This window comes from Sus scrofa, chromosome 14 (assembly GCF_054392235.1).
Source record: "Sus scrofa isolate SSC_HxYL_T2T_F1_AM1 chromosome 14, Sscrofa_HxYL_maternal_Yorkshire_Landrace_v2.0, whole genome shotgun sequence".
In the NCBI taxonomy this organism is placed as follows: Eukaryota; Metazoa; Chordata; class Mammalia; order Artiodactyla; family Suidae; genus Sus; species Sus scrofa.
In genome coordinates this window covers 136,835,716-136,855,626 of record NC_139396.1, presented here as the reverse complement: position 1 = coordinate 136,855,626, position 19,911 = coordinate 136,835,716, and the positions used below count along the sequence as shown (strand labels likewise).

Below are 19,911 nucleotides of genomic sequence, written 5' to 3'. Positions count from 1 at the left end.
ACCATTTGACATTCCTACCAGCAATGCAGGAGGGTTCCATTTTTCTCTCCATCCTTGCCAAGGCTTGCTATCTCTCTCTCTCTCTTTTTTTTTTTTTTCTTTCTCTCTCAATGTATATAGCTATCCTAGTAGCTATTTCATACCTACTAGGATACCTAATAGCTATCCTAGTAGGTATGAAATAGTATCATGATGTATTTGATTCTGACTCTTATGTCTCCTCAGGAATCTATCTCTCCTGAAACTCTGGAGTGTCAGGATCACTGATCTGGCATGCAGCTTATAATGACCTGCCTTCATGTTTTACCCAAATGTCTAATTTCCTAAATAGATGTTCAGCAACTCTGGGGTAGAATGTGGGTAAGGGTCAATTTAGATCTCCAGTATTTACCACCTGGTAGGTGTTCAATAGATAGAACAATCGTGGTAAAGGTTGCAGATCTTGTCTCTTACAATCTTTTAAATTTATTTTTTATCTTTTTAGGGCCACACCCACAGCATATGGAAGTTCCCAGGCTAGGGGTCAAATCAGAGCTGAAACTGCCAGCCCATGCATGCCACAGCCACAATAACTTGGGATCCAAGCCGTGTCTACAACCTACACCACAGCTCATGGCAACACCAGATTCTTAACCCACTGAGTGAGGCCAGGGATCAAACCTGCATCCTTATGGATGCTGGTCAGAATTGTTTCTGCTGAGCTACAACAGGAACTCCTGTCTCTTACAATCTTACGTTGTAAATCCAATGGAAGTTTTCAATGGGCACCTACTAGATTTTTGCTTGATTCAAATGAATGTTCATGAATGTTGAGGCCATTGATTGGTTGTTTACATTCCATTCACTTAAATGGCAGATGGGAATTCCTTGGTTGACTAGTGGTTAAGGATCTGACGTTGTCACTGCTGTGGCTCTGGTAAGTGCTGCAGGTGGGTTCAATCCTTGGCCCAGGAACTTCCGCATGCCTCAGGCAGGGCCAAATAATTTTTAAAATGATGATAATAATAGTACAAAATAAATTGATCTCTGCAGTCCTCTTATGTCATCGGTTACTCTCCACTGAACTTCCAGTAAGATTCCAGATCATTTATATGGTCTACAGTGTCCTGTGATGTCTAGCCCTGCCTCCTTCCAGGACCATTTTTTGGTCACTTTCTCCCTTTCTCTCTAGGCTTCTGGTTATTCTGTGGAAATATAAGGCTCATCCCTAATTTGGGGCCTTTGTACCCACTGGTCCCTCTTTTAGAAATTCTCTCCTCCTCCAAGTAAGCCCCTCTATTACTTTTTTTACTTAAAAAGTCCTATTGGTCCTGCAGGTCTTACTGAGATGTTACTTCCTTAGGGGAATGTTTCCTGGGATCCTCATCAAGACCCTATTTTGTTCTCCCTCAGAGCATCTTTTACTTTTCCTGCATAATACTTACAAAATAATTATTTGTTTTTTTAAAGTCCAGGAGTTCCCGTCGTGGAGCAGTGGTTAACGAATCCGACTAGGAACCATGAGGTTGCGGGTTTGGTCCCTGCCCTTGCTCAGTGGGTTAACGATCCCGCGTTGCCGTGAGCTGTGGTGTAGGTTGCAGATGTGGCTCGGATCCCGCGTTGTTGTTCTGGCTCTGGCGTAGGCCGGCGACTACTGCTCCGATTCGACCCCTAGCCTGGGAACCTCCATATGCCGCGGGAGCGGCCCAGGAAATAGCAAAAAAGACAAAAAATAAAAAAAATTAAAAAAATAAAGTCCATCTCTCCAAGCACTTAGAAACCTGCATGAGGGCAGAAACTCATGTTTCTGTGGATCAGTATTAGGCACCTGGTAGGAGCTGAGTGCATATTTTTGAAGAGATGTAGGTGCTCTTAAGTCTTAAATGGATGTCCTGTCTCAAGTTGGACTAGATGTTTCTAGCTAGACTAAATTTTTTCTGATTAACTGTCTCTACCCGTAATGCCTGTACGGCTACTTATGGCAGTAAGTGCTGGCCTTATGCTGTTAGAGAAGGAGGGAGGAAAAAGAGAAGAGACTTTAAAGCTGGCTGATTGGATCTATGACTGAATACTTCCTGGGAACAAGATTTGGGGGCAGGCTGTTTCTAGGCTCCAGGCCAGGGTGTTGAGCAATGCTTGAATTTCTCTGAGGGGTTCTGCCAAGAAGCAGAAAACTGATGAGTGACCTGTGAATGCAGCTCACATTCTGGGTGACTCAGAGTTTAAGGTATTCTGGGGAGAAATTGGGTTAACAAAGGGGTAGGGAAGCCATGTGAGTGCTCGGGCAGGAAGTTTGGTGAGAGGCCATCCAAGGCCACAGTGGGATGGCCTTTCTTACCAAGTGCTGCCTGGGCCCCTCAGCCAATGTCAAGTTAGAGACCCTAAGCAAGTCATTTAAGGCTTCCTCTGTCTCCCCGACCCATTATTAGAAGGTTGTTTTATGGTTGGTTGGCATGGCTTGTCTTACTCCTGAAAATCATGAGGCCAAGTATCTTGTCCTTTTGCTTTCTTTTTCATTTTAAAAAATTAATTTTCGATTAAAAAAGAAATACATCTGTACATTTATCTCCAAGAATATTAAAACTAAAGCTAAGACTCTCTTTCGACATGACCCCCTATCTTTAAGGATAACCTCTGATAAAAGATTTTGGTAGGTAGCCTTACAATCTGTTTTCAAAATCTCCTACAAACCATGTGCAGTTGTCTTAGTTCAGGCTGCCATAACAGAATAGCAGAGACCGGGTGGCATCTAAACAATAGAAATTTGTTTCTCACAGTTCTAGAAGCTGGGAAGTCCAAGAGCAAGGTATCAGCAGACTCAGTGGTGAAGACCCACTTCCTGGTTCAGAAATAGCTATCCTCTTGCTGTGTCCTCACAAGGTAGGAGGGAGTAGGAAGCTCTCTGGGGTCTCTCTCTCTCTTTTTTTAAATTTTTCAGATTCTTTTGCCATATAGATTTTCCCAGAATATTGGGTAGAGTTCCCTGTGTAATACAGCAGGTCCACATTGGCCAGTCATTCCATACCACAGTGTGCATGCGCCAATCCCAAACCCCCATCCCATCCCACCTGTCCTCTCTTGGGTCCCTTTCATAAGGGCACTAATTCCACTTATGGGGGCTCTGCCTTGGTGACCTAATAACCTCCCAAATGCCTATCTCCAGATATCAACACAATGGGGATTAGGTTTCCCTTTTTTTTTTGGTCTTTTTAGGTCCACAACCAAGGCATATGGAGGTTCCTGGGCTAGGGGTTGAATCAAAACTGTAGCTGCTGGCCTACACCACAGCTCACAGCAACACTGGATCCTTTATCCACTGAGCAAAGCCAGGGATTGAACCTGCATCCTCATGGATACTAGTCAGATTTGTTTCCACTGAGCCACGATGGGAACGCCTCATATTTTTTTTTAAATTCAATGAATTTTATTATATTTGTACAACCATCATCACAACATATGAATCTAAAGGGTACACAGAAACATTGTCTATAGCAGTGACGACAGGAAAGAGTGGTATTTATGTCTGCGTTTTGTTTTAAATTTTTATTTTTATTTTTTTTTTAATTTTCCCACTGTACAGCAAGGGGATCAAGTTATCCTTACATGTATACATTACATTTTTTTCCCTTTTTTTTCCCCCCACCCTTTGTTCTGTTGCAACATGAGTATCTAGACATAGTTCTCAATGCTACTCAGCAGGATCTCCTTGTAAATCTGTTCTAAGTTGTGTCTGATAACCCCAAGCTCCTGATCCCTCCCACTCCCTCCCTCTCCCATCAGGCAGCCACAAGTCTATTTTCCAAGTCCATGATTTTCTTTTTAACTTTTTATTTTGAAATAATTTTAAATTTACAGGAGAGTTACAAAAATAGCATAGAAAGTTCCAGTATACCTTTCACTCAGTTTGCCTTAATGTTAACAGCTTATGCAACTCTGGTTCAATAGTCAAAACTAAGAAGTTAACATTGGTACCATACTATTAACTAAACCATAGATTCACTAGAACTTTACCAGTTTTCCCACTAATGTCCTTTTTCTGTTTCAGTATCCAGTCCAGGATCCCACACTGAGTTTGGTTGCCCTGTCTCCTTAGTTTCCTCTGATCTGTAATTGTTCTCAGTCTTTTCTTGGCTTTCATGACCTTAACACTTTGAAGAGTCCAGGTCACATATTTTGTAGAATATCCCTCAATTCAGGTTTGTCTGATGATTCTTCATAATTAGACCAGAGTTATGCATTTTGGGGAGAGTTTTTTAAAATATCAAATCAGGGAGTTCCCATCGTGGTGCAGCAGAAATGAATCCGACTAGGAACCATGAGGTTGTGGGTTTGATCCCTGGCCTCGCTCAGTGGGTAAAGATCTGGCATTGCCATGAACTGTGGTGTAGGTCGCAGATGCGGCTCGGATCTGGCATTGCTGTGGCAGTGGCAGAGGCCAGCAGCTACAGCTCCAATTAGACCCCTAGTCTGGGAACCTCCATATGCTGCGGGTGTGGCCCTAAAAAGATAATATATATATATTATCTATATATAATATAGATATAAAATAAATCAATCTCATGCTGCAGTTTGCTGATTCATTCAACAATATGTATATATACACACATCGTCTTTTTAGGGCCACACCTGTGGCATATGGAAGTTCCCAGACTAGGGGTTGAATTGGAGTGTAGCTCCTGGCCTACACCACAACCACAGCAAAGCAGGATTTGAGCCACATCTGTAACCTATGCCACTGTTCAAGGCAACATTGCACCCTTAACCCACTGAGCGAGGCCAGGGATCAAACCTGCAACCTCGTGGATGGTAGTTGGGTTCATTAACTGCTGAGCTACGACAGGAACTCCAAGGTCACTTCCTTTAAATTTTCTAGGGAATTCGATTAAATGAGTATTCTGCATTTTATTTAGCCATTCCTCTACTGATGGGCATCTTGTCAGAGTCTCAATTTTCTTTTCTTTTTTTTTTTTTCCTTTGTCTTTTTGCCTTTTCTAGGGCCGCTCCCGCAGAATACGGAGGTTCCCAGGCTAGGGGTCTAATCGGAGCTGTAGCCACCAGCCTACGCCAGAGCCACAGCAACTTGGGATCCGAGCCGCATCTGCGAGCTACACCACAGCTCATGGCACCACCGGATCGTCAACCCACTGAGCAAGGGCAGGGACCAAACCCGCAACCTCATGGTTCCTAGTCAGATTCATTAACCACTGCGCCACGACGGGGAACTCCTCAACTTTCTTTATTAGCAATATCATAGCAGTTATCCTGAACATCCCTCCATATGCATATAGAATTATAGTAGAGAGCTAGAAGTGACATTGAGACATGGATTTAATAGATTTTGTTCAGTTTTCCTCTAAAGTGGCCACACCACTTTACATTCTTTTGATATCACGAAGCTTGAAAATTGTTGCCAATTTCAGTTTTAATTTCCATTTCACTAGTTAGTACTGAGGTTGGGCATCTTTTTCTGTGCTTATTGGAAATTTATATTTTCTTTTCTGTGAACAGCCTATTTATATTTTTGGCCTACTCTTCTAGTGGATTTTTTTCCTTATTGATTTGTTGAGTCCTTTTTATGTTCCAGATACAAATCCTTTATTTTATGTATTATAAATGTTTTCTCCTAGTCTGTTATGTCTTAGCTTTGTTTCCCATTTCTTTCCCTAAGTTATTTCATCTGATTAAAAAAAATTTTTTTTTCTGGAAGTTCTCATGTGGCGCAGTAGGTTAAGGATCTAGCGTTGCTATAGCAGTGGCATGGATTTGATCCCTGGCCAAGGAACTTCCATATGACACAGGTGTGGCCAAAAAACTTTTTTCTTTCTTTTGGAAAGGAACTTATTGATTATAAAAGTAATACAAACAGTGTAGAAAAGGAAGTTCCCTTGTGGCACAGCAGGTTAAGGATCCGGTGTTGCTATAGCCATGGAGCAGGCTGCAAGTTTGGTGAGAGTTTTATCCCTGGCCCAGAACTTTCACATGCTGAGGGTGCAGCAAAAAAAAAAAAAAAAAAAAAAGTAGAAAATTTGGGAAATTTATGAAAAAGTATGAAGAAGAAACCACTCCAAAGTCTTATCACTTAGAGTAAACCACTATGAACATAGTACTTATTTCCTTCTAAGTACTTAGAAACCCCTATGAACGTAAGTACTTATTTCCTTCCTTATTTCCTTCTATCTATCTATCTACCTACCTACCTATCTTTGCTTAGTGACATGATCTTTAGACACAAACTCTGGCCTTTTTCCATGCACGCTGGTTTAGTGTTAGACTACCTTCCAATCCTACTTCATCTCCCCACATATCCTGAAAAATCTAGTAGGTGAGAAGCCCAAAGTCCATCCTCAGCTGACTTGAACTGCAGTTGGCTCAAAAACTCAAGAGAGGGTAAAAATGCTCCAGCAGAGCACTTAAAAAAAAAAGTCTTGGAGGGATTTCTGGTAGTTCTCGGCTGAGTGGTAATGAACCCGTCTAGGATGCACGAGGCGGGTTTGATCTCTGGCCTCGCTCAGTGGGTTAAGGATCCAGTGTTGCCATGAGCTGTGTATGTAGGTCAAAGACATGGCTCTGATCCCGTGTTGCTGAGGCTGTGGTATAAGCCGGTAGTGCAGGTGCCAGAACTTTATTGCATGAATGCAAGGAGGAAGGAGGACGCTAGATCCTGCTTTGCTCTGATGGAACCGCAGACAGTCTTGGACAACAAACTCTAAAGGAGCCACAGTCAAACTGACTAGGTGCATGAGAAGAATGAGGACAAAGACCCTCAAAACCAGGGCATAGGAGGAACAATGGAAGGAACAGGAGATACTGGTCTTGAATAAGAAAAGACCTTAGGCAGAAGTGTTTAAGTACCTTAAAAGTAGAAGATGTTAGAGAAATTAGACCTGTTCTCTGAGGTTCCAAGGGTAGGACTTGGCCAGAGAGTGAAAGTTCAGAACTGGGTATGATGAGGTCAGGTAGCTCGCCCAAAGGTGACACAGTTTGTAAGTTGTGGAACTGGGATTCGAACCCTGGTGAACTCTAAAGCAGGTACTTTTAGTTATCTTTGGAATTCAAGCGTTGTTTGGGAGTCTGGACCGGATAGTTTTTGAAGTCTCTGGACTGGAAGTTTCTATGGCTGTGAAGACAGATGCTCCCACCCTCGAAGAAAAAGCGTCGGAGTAAGCAAGGTAGTCAGGGCCCGGCAGAAAGACTAGGCATGGAGACCTAAAGGATAAGGAAGGGTTGTTAACGTGCGTCAACCCACAGCTCGGCAGCAGGCAGTGTTGTCTGAAGATTCCCAGACTCGCGAGTCGCGGGCCTGTTTAGTGGCTTCTATATCGCTGCGCAGCCAGGGAGCGTCGCGGCAACGGTGTTCTGCGGCTGCGCGGGGGAACGGAACAGCGCGCCGGTCCCTGGCCGGGCGCGAGCAGGGGGCGGGGACCGGGCCGGGGCGGCGGGGGCGGGGAGGGCGCGCGCCCAGGCGGCTGCGGCAGTTGCGCGCTGGGATTGCTGCCGTGCGGCGGGGCCGGTGAGTGCGGTGGGACCCGCGGGCGGGCGGGGAAAGAGCGGGCGGGCGAGGGAGGGTGCGCGGCAGAGCGCGCGACCTGGGTCAGGGGTCCCCGCCTGCCGCCGCCCGGGCCCCACCCGTTCGCTGCGCCCCTCAAGCCCCTCTTGGTCCGAGCGCCCGCCTGCGAGCCCGCGGACCTCGCACCGGCGCCTCCTCACACACCCAGCCCCAAGTCACCCCCGCCTCTGAGCAGCCCTTTCCTCCGCGCCGCAGCGACGCCCCCAGCCCCACGTCACGGTCGCGCCATTGTTTCCCGGCCTTGGGCTCGCGGGGACCCGCCTTTCCTTGGAGCGCGGCCCTTCGTCTCTGCAGCCAGCCCTGCCGCGTTCCGGCCCGTTTCCCCGCTTTTCCCTCACACTGGTGGCAGCCCCCATCCCGCCGCAGGCGGACACCCCTTTACTCAGATCTGCTTATTTTTTCGGGCCGACGGCGGGCTTCCTCTCCCGAAGCCTGCTTGTCTGCTCTCTTAACCGGCCTCCCCACCCCTTGCGCGATCCCGGTCGACCGCGAGGAACTAGCCGGCTTCCGAGTTAGTACGCAGGGTTGAGAACGTTGTAGCAAGAACCACAAGAAATTGCCAACTGATTGCCCACATGCCAGTTTTGTCGTTTGCAGCACTTCCTGGAAAGCGCACATCGAATTGCAAGCCTCCACAAAAACCGTGCTTGTTATTTTCCAGTTGCTCCCAAGTCAGGGGCCAGCTGTCCGGTGGCAGTCAATGCGTTGCCATTTCCTGGGGACCCCCGAAGCTCTCGAGAGAGCGGGCCGAGAGTGAGATGCAAATCTGAGGCCTAACCACTAGTTGTAAGCGTGACGTTTGGGAGTTTTGACTCCGGTAGGCCTCAGCTGTTCAAGGCTGTAGGTAGAGCTGGGTGTCAGATGTAGTGGTTTCCCTTGCTCTCGGCTTTGGGCCGTTGTTTTGAGGATGCATTCTAAGTGCAGTGCTCTGCAATGACTAGTCACCAACCATTTATAAGGTTGTGTGTGCGCGAGTGTGCATGTCCAGGTGCAGACTGGTTCCTCTTGATTGAACTTGTTTCATAATGTCTCTACAACTCTTTTGCCTCTTAAGGCAGCGGATGCAAACTCTGCTACCTGTAATGTGAAACAGTGCCATTCACCGTGAAAACTTAATATTATTGAGGTCTTTTTCTATATTTACCTGGACACTTTTCAGTAGTGATTAGAATTTACCAAGATGAAAACATCCGGGCCTGAAGAGGTTAAGTTCAAGAAGACACAGCTAGTAATTAAAAGCAGAACTCCACATGCTGGGCTGATGCTAGCACACAGACCTTATTTTTGAAATGCATTTCTGTGGCAATATCAGCAGCTACATTTCGGTAGTATGGGTTGCTGCATTATTCTTATCAACCCAGTATTTAGATTTTAGAGTTTAGTGACCAACTAATCTGTAAAACGAGAGGGCGGAAGGAGATGCTCAGCAAGGGTCCATTCAGTTCCAAGATTTGATTCCATTGTATGAAAATTTGCCATCAGCTAAAGGTTTCCAAAAGTTTATGATTGTAGGAATATGTATATAGATATTTACTTCAGGTATCGGCAAAGCCTTACTAGTGAAATCAGGTGTATCTTCCTAAAGAAAGGCAAATTACAGTGGAATGTTAGGAGGAATGTTCATTCACCTGTCTCTAGGCTATTGCTACTGTTTAGTGGGGAAAGAAAGCACACAAAATGTGTTTTTTTGAAAAAAGGATATGTTTTTATTGCTTGCCTCTCTTATCAAAAAGCTTAAATTCGGAGTTTCCGTCGTGGCGCAGTGGTTAACGAATCCGACTAGGAACCATGAGGTTGAGGGTTCGGTCCCTGCCCTTGCTCAGTGGGTTAATGATCTGGTGTTGACGTGAGCTGTGGTGTAGGTTGCAGACGCGGCTCAGATCCCGAGTTGCTGTGGCTCTGGTGTAGGCCGGAGACTACAGCTCCGATTAGACCCCTAGCCTGGGAACCACCATATGCCGTGGGAGCGGCCCAAGAGATACCAAAAAAAAAAAAAAAAAAGAAATTAAGCAGAAACAAAGGAAAATAAATAAATATTAAAAAAAAAGAAAAAGCTTAAATTAAATTCAGTAGTTAAAAAAACTTTATCAGGAGTTCCCGTCGTGGCGCAGTGGTTAACGAATCCGACTAGGAACCATGAGGTTGCGGGTTCGGTCCCTGCCCTTGCTCAGTGGGTTAACGATCCGGCGTTGCCGTGAGCTGTGGTGTAGGTTGCAGACGCGGCTCGGATCCTGAGTTGCTGTGGCTCTGGCGTAGGCCGGTGGCTACAGCTCTGATTCAACCCCTAGTCTGGGAACCTCCATATGCCGCGGGAGCGGCCCAAGAAATAGCAACAACAACAACAACAAAAGACAGAAAGACAAAAAGAAAAAAAAAAAAAAAACTTTATCATGTTATTTATGATAAATACCTAATCTTTATAGTTCTTAAGTAAATGCACTAATTTTTATGTAGTTATAATTGTTGTGTACATATTTTAAAGTTTGCACTTCCCCCCATTCCTGGGATGTCTGTGTATTTAGAGAATTCAGCGACTTCGCGTTTATGGAGGCTCTGTAACATGCTTTTATGCCCATTAGTCAACAATCCCTGGCATACAGGCTGTCAGTAAATTTTTGTTGAATGAATGCAATATTTTGAGCTGCTTAGACAACATCTCAGAACACAAAATGTTAAATATCACAGGACATATGTTAAATGACATGTGAGCAGTAAAGACAGTCAATACACAGAACCCTGAGCCAAGAGACAGCATCACATATGTTTAAAGGCCTGGGTTTTGGAATCTGGGTTTGAGACCTGGCTTGCCACTTACATCCTTGCAGCATTGGAGAACTTAACCTTAGAGAGCCTCACTCACTTTTTTGGTTCAAAGTGGAAAAATAACTGTAGATGGTTGGGATCAGGGAAAACATCATAGAGAAGGTGACCCTTGAGAGAAGGGAGAAGATGTAAAAGTGCACATATTAAGGGTTTAATGAATAGATTGCTTTCTCCTAAGAAAAAGGGCTTGGGAGTTCCCTGGTGGCTTAGTGGGTTAAGGACCTGGCTTGTCACTGCTATGCCTCCAGTAACCGCTTTGGTGTGAGTTTGATCCCTGGTTCCAGAACTTCTGTGGTTGCAGCCAAAAAAAAAAAAACAAAAAACAGTGGGTGCTGCTGGTAGAGCATAGTTTGAGATGAAACTGGAGAGATTCTGGTAAACAGTTTACAAGTATGCTGCATGGGTTTCTTGCAGATAGACCAGAATTTATGAAGTAAGATAACTTTTCGTTATGAGTAGCTTAGTTTGTTTTGTTTTTTAGGTTCAGATCTCAAAAAGTAACTTGCTTTCAGGAAATTGATAGCCAGTCATAATGGAGTGCTAAGGTCCTTGTCATATGATACAGTAAATCTAATATGACTTTTTACCATTTGAAATTTGTGTTCTGTGATTGGTTACCAAAGTTTGCAGTGGCTGTTTTTTCTTTTTTTGTGTGTGGAAAACAGCTTTAGCAGCTAACCCTGCCCCAATCGCAAAATTGCCAGCAGAGCATCAAAACTGCTCCCGTTTTAGGTGGAATACAGAATCAGAAAGAATAAATTGACTTTGAGAGTGTTGAACCATTTGTTCCTACCTTTTGTGCATTTCTTTTGGTTGGGAAGCATTATCAAGAGTGTGAGATGAAAAAGCCTGCTGTATCAGGGTCTGCTTGGAAAGAGAGGACTAAGATCTGGTGCCTGAAGTTTCATGTGTAAAGTATATGTGTGTGTATATGTGTATCTTATATATACATATGTAAAATATACATATCAGTAAATTTATTGGGTACAGTAGGCCCTTTGTATCCAGTATCTGGTTGCAGAATGAGGAAAAAAATGGAGGACGACTGTAGTGCACTATTTTACATAAGGGACTTGAGCATCTGGGAATTTTGGTATCTGTGAGGGTGGCAGGGGGTGAGTGGGGGTGTGGGGTGAGGAGATGTCCTGGAAGTACCCCCCAACCCCCAACCCCCATCCCCCATCCCGAAGATACTGAGAGACCACTGTATTCGTATGTTTCCATTTCAGATGTCCAGTGGATGTGTGTTTTTAACACTCCATAGTTCAGTTTAATGGAGTTTCTTTAATGTTTAAATTTATTTAAAAATATGAAATATTTCAAAATACAGCAAATAATGATTATTGTAATTATAGACCATCATATTTACTTTGTGGGTTTTTTTTTTTCCATTTTCTAATTTCTCTTTTCAGTTTACTATTTTTTTTTTTTTTGTCTTTTGTCTTTTTGTTGTTGTTGCTATTTCTTGGGCCGCTCCCGCGGCATATGGAGGTTCCCAGGCTAGGGGTTGAATTGGAGCTGTAGCCACCGGCCTACACCAGAGCCACAGCAACGCAGGATCCGAGCCGCGTCTGCAACCTACACCACAGCTCACGTCAACGCCAGATCATTAACCCACTGAGCAAGGGCAGGGACCGAACCCGCAACCTCATGGTTCCTAGTCGGATTCGTTAACCACTGCGCCACGACGGAAACTCCAGTTTACTATATTTTTAAAAGGGATAAAACTGTAGATACAGTTGAGGCCTGTATGAATCCGTACTGATTTGTTTCCCTCTCTTGCCCCCTCACTAATTCAGTAATTACCATTCCCATCCTACTTTTATACTTTTACTGATATGTAGATGTCCATAAAATTGCATATACTCTTGTTTAATGTATTATACACATGATCCTGCAACTTTTTAAATTCAACATTGTTTTTATTTTTATTTTTGAAGATGCTATGATGATTTTATGATAAGCATTTATGAAAGAAGCTTATATGAAGATTTGGGGGGGGGGGTACGTTTAACTTCTTGCCCAGCCTATATTTCCATGTCTATCCCAGTATGGGGCTATTTTTTTTTAAACATTTATTTTGTTGATATAGCATTGTTTATAACATGTAAGTTTCACATGTGCTGCCTTCTGTGTATTTTCTGCTCACCACCAAAAATGTAGTGTTCATCCCTCAGCATGCAATTGAGTCCCTTCCCCCATTTTTGCTCTCCCCCTAACTGCTCGCTCTGTGGCCACTACTACTCTGTTCTGTCTCAATTTTTGTTTGGTTTGGTTTGTTCATTAGTTTTTTATATTCCACATATGAGTGAACTCATGTGGTATTTGTCTTTCTCCATCTGACTTATTTCTAAATTTAGCATAATATCCTTAAGTCCATCCATGTTTTTGCAAACGGCAAGATACCATCTTCTTGGCTGAATAGCATTCCAGTGTGTTTGTGTGTATCTGTGTGTGTGTGTATACGTATGTATGTATGTATACCATATCTTTTCATCTATTGATGGGCATTTAATTTGTTTCTAGTCTTGGCTATTATAAATAATGCCAGGATGAACATAGGGGTACAGATATCTTTTGTCAGATTAGTCTTTTCATATCTTTGGATAAATATCCACAAGTGGGATAACTGGATCACATGGTAGTTGTATTCTTAATTTTTTTTTTTTTGTCTTTTTGTCTTTTTTTTGTCTTTTGTTGTTGTTGTTGTTGTTGTTGCTATTTCTTGGGCCGCTCCCACGGCATATGGAGGTTCCCAGGCCAGGGGTTGAATTGGAGCTGTAGCCACCAGCCTACGCCAGAGCCACAGCAACGCGGGATCCGAGCCGCGTCTGCAACCTACACCACAGCTCACGGCAACGCCGGATCGTTAACCCACTGAGCAAGGGCAGGGACCAAACCCGCAACCTCATGGTTCCTAGTCGGATTCGTTAACCACTGCGCCACGACGAGAACTCCTGTATTCTTAATTTTTTGAGGTATCTCCATACTATCTTCCATAGTGGCTGCACCAGTTTATGTTCCCACCAATGGTGTAGGGGGTGCCCTTCTCTCCACATCCTCACTAACACTTGTTATTTCTTGTTTTTTTGATAATAGCCATTCTTTCTATTGAGAGGTGGTATCTTATTGTGGTTTTAATTTGCATTTCCCTAGTAATTAGTGAGGTTGTTTAACATTGTTTCTGCTACATATCCATGTTGATAGGTATATCTTTAGTTCATCCATTTTAATTACTTTATAATATGGCGTTATAGAATGCATATATTGCATATATTCTGTTTGTTTATGAATATTTAGGGGTTTCTGATTTTTTGGCTATTATTAACAGTGCTGTAATAAACATTCTTTTTTTTTTTTTTTGGTCTTTTTGTCTTTTCAGGGCTGTACCCACAGCATATGGAGGTTCCCAGCCTAGGGGTCTAATCGGAGCTATAGCTGCAGGTCTGTGCCACAACCACAGCAATTCCAGATCCGAGCCGAGTCTGGGACCTACACCACAGCTCATGGTAACACCAGATCCTTAACCCACTGAGTGAGGCCAAGGATCGAACCCGAAACCTCACCGTTCCTAGTCGTATTTGTTTCCACTGCGCCACAGTGGGAACTCCCAGAAACATCCTTGGATGTATCATCTTGTTTACATGTGCGAGAGAGAATTCTAAGCCTAAGGAATTCTTAGGTTGTAGGGTACGAGGATTTTTACCTTTATTAGATAATGCCAAATTGTTTCCCAAAATACTAAATAGCCAATAGCAGATTGTGAGAGTTCTCATTTTGCCATATCCTTTCAAACATTGATGTTGTCAGACTCTTATTTAAAATAAAATAAATTTCATTTTAATTTGCTTTTCCATTTATTGTAAGATTTTCTTTTCTGTGAATTGCTATTTATTTCATTCTTTTTTTCTGTTGGGTTACTTGCTTTTCCATCCTTACTTTGTAGTTCTCTTCTTCCCTATACCAAGATCATACTACATTTATGGTGTTGCAGCTGTCTTCTCAGTCTTTGGTTTCCCTTTCTTTTTGTTGTGTGTAAATTTTATATTTATTCAGGTTTTTATTTGTACAGTTTCAGTCCTACAGAAAAATGCAGTGATAGTTGAATGAATACACTTAACACCTTCACCCGGATTCACTAATTGTTAACATTTTGCCACATTTACTTTTTCCTTCATATGCACATTTTTTTCCCCTGAACCATTTAAAAGTAAGTTGCAGACATCATGACACTTCATCTCTCAAAATATATATTTGAATGTCCTAAAAACAAGGATGTCTTACAAGACTGCAGTACAATCACCACATTTAATATGAATGCAGCATTATTATCTAATATACAGTACATATTAAAAATTTCTCAATTGTCCCAATAGGACCTTTATAGTTATTCTCCAGCCCCACCCCTGGTCCAGGATCTAGTCAAAGATCATGAATTACATTTAGTTACCATGTCCCTTTAGTTACTTTTTTTTTTTTTTTCTTGGTCTTTTTTGTCTTTTTAGGGCCACACCCGCGGCATATGGAGGTTCCCAGGCTAGGGGTCTCATTGGATCTACAGCCTCTGGCCTATGCCACAGCCACAGCCGTGTGGGATCCAAGCCACGTCTGTGACCTACAACGGAGCTCTCGGCAATGCCGGATCCTTAACCCACTGAGTGACGCCAGGGATGGAACCCACAACCTCATGGTTCCTAGTCAGATTCATTGCCACTGTGCCACAATGGGAACTCCCCTTTGGTTACTTTTGATCCATGAACAGGTCCCTAGATTTTTGTGTGTTTTCATAATATTGATATATTTGAGGAGTCCAAGTCAGTTGTTTTGTAGCATGTCCTTCAATTTGGATTTGTCTTATCATTTCCTCATGTTTAAATTCGGACTAAATGTTTTTGGCAGGAATAAGCTTTAAATGTTAACATAGTTAAGTTTGTTTTGTTTTTTCCTAAAGTTTTGGTTGTTATTGTCTGTTATTCAAGACCTACCTGGTTGCCATAATATGACTTTTCATCTCTGTTTTCTTCTAAAAATTTCAAGGTTTTGATTTTTTTTTAAATGTTTAGGTTTATAGATGCTATTTTTATTTTATTTTTTGCTTTTTTTAGTGTCACTCCCGCGGCATACGGAGGTTCCCAGGCTAGGGGTCAAATTGGAGCTCCAGTTGCTAGCCTATACCACAGGCGCAGCAGCATAGGATCCAAGCCATGTCTGTGACCTACACCACAGCTCACGGCAGTGCTGGATCCTTAACCCACTAAGCAAGGCTAGGGATCGAACCTGCATCCTCACAGATACTAGTCGGATTCATTTCCACTGTGCCGTGACAGGAACTCCTATAGATGCTATTTATTTTTTCTGCTTAGTCTACCTATAATATGGTGTTCAATTAGCATTTCTGTTATACGTTCTTTTTCTACCATTGTTTGTCATAAAATTATTCTGTAAATTCATAAGAACAGAACAGCTTTTGTTATGCTCTAAATTAGGGCCAGAGCATTGCAGAAAGTGCAAATTTTGAATTATCTGAGTGTGCTAAAGGTGTAGCAGTTGAAACAACTCAAACATTGTGTCAAAATTGTAAAAATTTTAAGATATATTTGTAAAAATTTAACTGATATCATACTGTAAATAAGACCAAGATGTAACTTACAGAGTAAACATCAGAATCTTTCACAAATCTGAAATCAGTAACTGCCATATTTTTAATCTTGGATTATTGACTATTGCAGTAGGTTTGATGAGATAACCTGATGTAGAAATGAGAACTTTGAGGAAAGAAAGAAACCTATAGACAGTAGATTAGATTTAGAATACTTAGATGGGAAAAAAATGTGTGATATTACAGCCTTTGACACACAACTGGCACTCTGAAGTTTTGACTCTATAAAAGTAGAAACCCATTATAACGTTCCTTCAAACATAATTTACTGCTTCGTGCAGAGGCCACTACACTGTGTAGAGGTCTCAAGTATTAAACTCTGTGAACTCTAGTAATACAAGTAATAATTTATTATGCACTATGTGTCAGCCACTGTTCTTAGCACCTTAGACTTATAAATGCATTAAATACTTGTTCCAACTCTGAGCATTTTTGAGTAGAAGAAACTGAAGTGACTATATAATTTGCTCAGTTATAAAGCTAATTAGTGTTATAGCTGGGTTTTGAACTCAGACAGTGTGGCCCCAGAATCTGTGGTCTTCACTGCAAGTATGGGTCTATGATCTTGGTCGAATTATTTAACTTCTCTATGCTGTTTTCTTCTTTGTATAATGAATAGTATCTAATTCTTATGTTTGTTGTGAAAAGTCAGTGAGATAAAGTATGTTTGGAGCTTAGAATAACACATGAAAAAAAATGAGCACTCAATAAATGTTAGCTGTTATTATGTTAGCATTACTAGGCATTGAGCTTGTGCATATCTCTGAATTTTTATCAAATAAGTGAGTTAAGCCATAAATATGATTGTATATACAAAAACGTAGAAATATCATGGTGATTATTTCTGCCTGTCTGATTTTTTATCTCTGTGTTATTTTGAAAGAGGAAAGTTACCAGCAGAAACAAAGTTGGATGAATGGTGAGCCAGGAGCTCATTGGTAAGAGAGTGAGTTCTTTTGAATAAAGCAGAATTTTTAATCTGCTTTTAAAAAAAAATTCAAGGGTCATTACTGAAGGTACAGAGTGCTGTATATTGACTGAATGTAAAAACAGTTCAGCTTTAGCTTTTGAAAGCCTGTAATTAAGTTTAGCAATATTTTGAAGAAATAAAAGTCATATGGTGGTCCCCTCTTATTTGTAGTTTTACATTCCACAGTTTTGTTACCTGCAGTCAACCACAGACTGAAAGTATTAAGTGGAGAATTCCAGAAATAAACAATTCCTAAATTTTATATTGTGTGCTGTTCTGAGTAGTGTGATGAAATCTTGTACTATCCTTCCTGGGATCCCCCGTCATTTATATCCTCATGGCTTGGTAATCCAGGATCACCCAAGCAGATGATCCTCCTCCTGATATAGCATCAGAAAATTAGTAGTAGCCTAGCACCGTGTCACAGTGCCTACGTCATTCACCTTAGCTTCATCTCCTTACGTAGGCGTCTCATATCATTACAAGAAGAAGTAGTACAGTAGAATAAGATATTTTGAGAGGGAGACTGTTCATTCACATAACCTTTGTTACAGTGTATTGTTGTCATTGTTTTATTATTGTTTATTGTTGTTAATCTCTTATGTGCCTAATTTGTAAATTACACTTCGTCATAGGTGTGTATATGTAGGAAAAAACATAGTATCTGTAGCATTAGGTACTATCCAGTTTCAGGCATCCACTGGGTATCTTGGAATGTATCTTTCCTCTGATAAGGGGTCCACTGTACTACATATTCTCAGGCCCAATCACTTTTTTAATTTAAATTTTTTGGTATTTTTAGGGCTGCACCTATGGCATGGGAGGTTCTCAGCCTAGGGGTCAAATTGGAGCTATAGCTGCCAGTCTATAGCACAGCCACAGCAATGCTGGATCCAGGCCGTGTCTGCGGCCCACACCACAGCTCACGGCAACACTGGATCCCAACCCACTGAGCAGGGCCAGGGATGGAACCCGCGTCCTCATAGATACTAGTTGGGTTCACTAACCGCTGAGCCATGACAGGAACTCCAAGCCCAGTCATTTAAAATGTTTTCTTTACATGCTCTCTTGTTCCTTTCTGTCAATAACCATGTTATTGTTGAAGGTCCGGTATTACACAAAACTTTCAGTTGGAAGCAGCTTCCATATGCAGATGTAGAACAAATACAGCATTCTGTGTGATATGGCAGAGGTAATGGAGTGCTAGAGTAGCAGCAGTAAAATGTTCAGGAGAACATAGCAGAATTTAGGTCTTTTTGGCATATTTTTGGAACTTTAGGAACATATGAATAAATTTGTATTTTCTAGTCACTGTTTCAGTCTAGAGATTCTAGCATTTGTTTCTTAAGAAAAACAAATTGTCCAGGCGAGAGGTACTACATTTCTTATTTGACAAGATGTTTTCTCAGTTTTATTTTCCATCAGAGAACAAGGAACCTTTTGTTCTAAGGCTTGGTGTTGAAAGGCTAACAAAATATTACATTAATCAAGCCCAGAATCTTATGTGTTTCTGAACCAAATATAAGACTTCATGGAGATTCATTTAGAGCATTAGAAAGAATTTGTGTAATATTGCATTTTCACACTTACACCAAAAATTAGCTTTTGAAAACCAAAGAGCTCCAAGTGTAGAGATTTAGGAGTTTATTTCTTCCTGTGTCTATCAAGTCTGTAGTTGAAGGAACTGAGGACACAGCTGTGAACAAAACAGGTCTCACCCTCATGGAACTTAAATTTTTGAGAAAAGTACTTGACAATATGAAAGCTGTCAAATACTTTATGTCTGTAAGTGTAAATGCGCAAAAAAGAAAAATAAAGTGGTGTAGAGGATATAGTAAGTGACATGTGGATAGGTACGTCTGATTTTGTTAGTTGGAATTTGTTAGCCATCTGTATCATTTGGTGTGTCAACTATGAAATGTTGGTCTTTTAACAAATGTATAGTACAACCTGGGGCAAATGATATAAAGAACTCTGAATGAGGAATTCCCGTCATAGCTCAGTGGTAATGAACCCGACGAGTATCCATGAGGACTTGGTTCCAACCCTGGCCTTGGTCAGTGGGTTAAGGATCTGGCGTTGTCGTGAGCTGTGGTGTAGGGTGGAAGCATGTAGCTCTGATTTGACCACTAGCCTGGGAACTTCCATATGCCTTGGGTGCGGCCCTAAAAAGACAAAATAAAATAAGGTAAAATAAAACTGAATGAAAATCATGAAATGAGAAATGAACAAAAAAATACTCCTCATGAACTATTTAAAAGAGTTATTGGGGGCGTTCCTGTCGTGGCACAGCGGAAACGAATCCGACTAGGAACCATGAGGTTGCGGGTTCGATCCTTGGCCTTGCTCAGTGGGTTAAAGATCTGGCATTGCCTTAAGCTGTGGTATAGGTCACAGACGCAGCTTGGATCTGGCTTTGCTGTGGCTCTGGTATAGGACAGACAGCAGCAACAGCTCCGATTAGACCCCTAGCCTGGGAACCTCCATATGCCTCAGGTGTAGCCCTTAAAAAAAAAAAAAAAAAAAAAGGAAAGAGTTAACGGGGAGTTTCCTGGTGACCTAGTGGTTAAGGATCTGGCAGTATCACTGCTGTGGCTTGGGTTCAGTCCCTGGCCTGGGGAACTTCTGCATGCCATGGGCACAGCCAGAAAAAAAAAAGGGGGAAGTTAAACATTTAACAAGTGCATATACATAGCACACTTTTAAAGGGCCTTACTTTTTGGGAAAAATTAATATTCTCATCTTAAAATATTTTGTGATTATTTTCCTTCATGCATTTTATTAAAAGGGACAAGTTTATAAAAATACTTTCAAAGCTATATTTTATTACAAAATGTTATTCAAGTTAGAGGTGACATTATTAACAAGTACTGGGATTTAGGTTTTCAGCAGTGTTGTTAGATGAATTAATCT

The 19,911-nt window shown here is 41.9% G+C and overlaps 2 protein-coding genes across 21 annotated transcripts in view; both read left to right on the top strand.

Annotated features, from left to right (window-relative positions):
* Positions 1–19,911, top strand: part of PCGF6 (polycomb group ring finger 6) — a 1,082,924-nt gene that overhangs the window by 112,594 nt on the left and 950,419 nt on the right. The window lies entirely within an intron of this gene.
* Positions 1–19,911, top strand: part of NT5C2 (5'-nucleotidase, cytosolic II) — a 166,077-nt gene that overhangs the window by 53,674 nt on the left and 92,492 nt on the right. For 5 of the 20 annotated variants that reach the window (XM_084995322.1, XM_084995326.1, XM_084995321.1 and 2 more), the window contains exon 1: positions 7,453–7,489. The exons of the other annotated variants lie outside the window; for them this stretch is intronic. The gene's annotated coding sequence lies outside the window, so the exon portion shown is untranslated. Of the gene's footprint in view, positions 1–7,452; positions 7,490–19,911 lie in introns of those variants that run through there. 20 annotated transcript variants of the gene reach the window in all.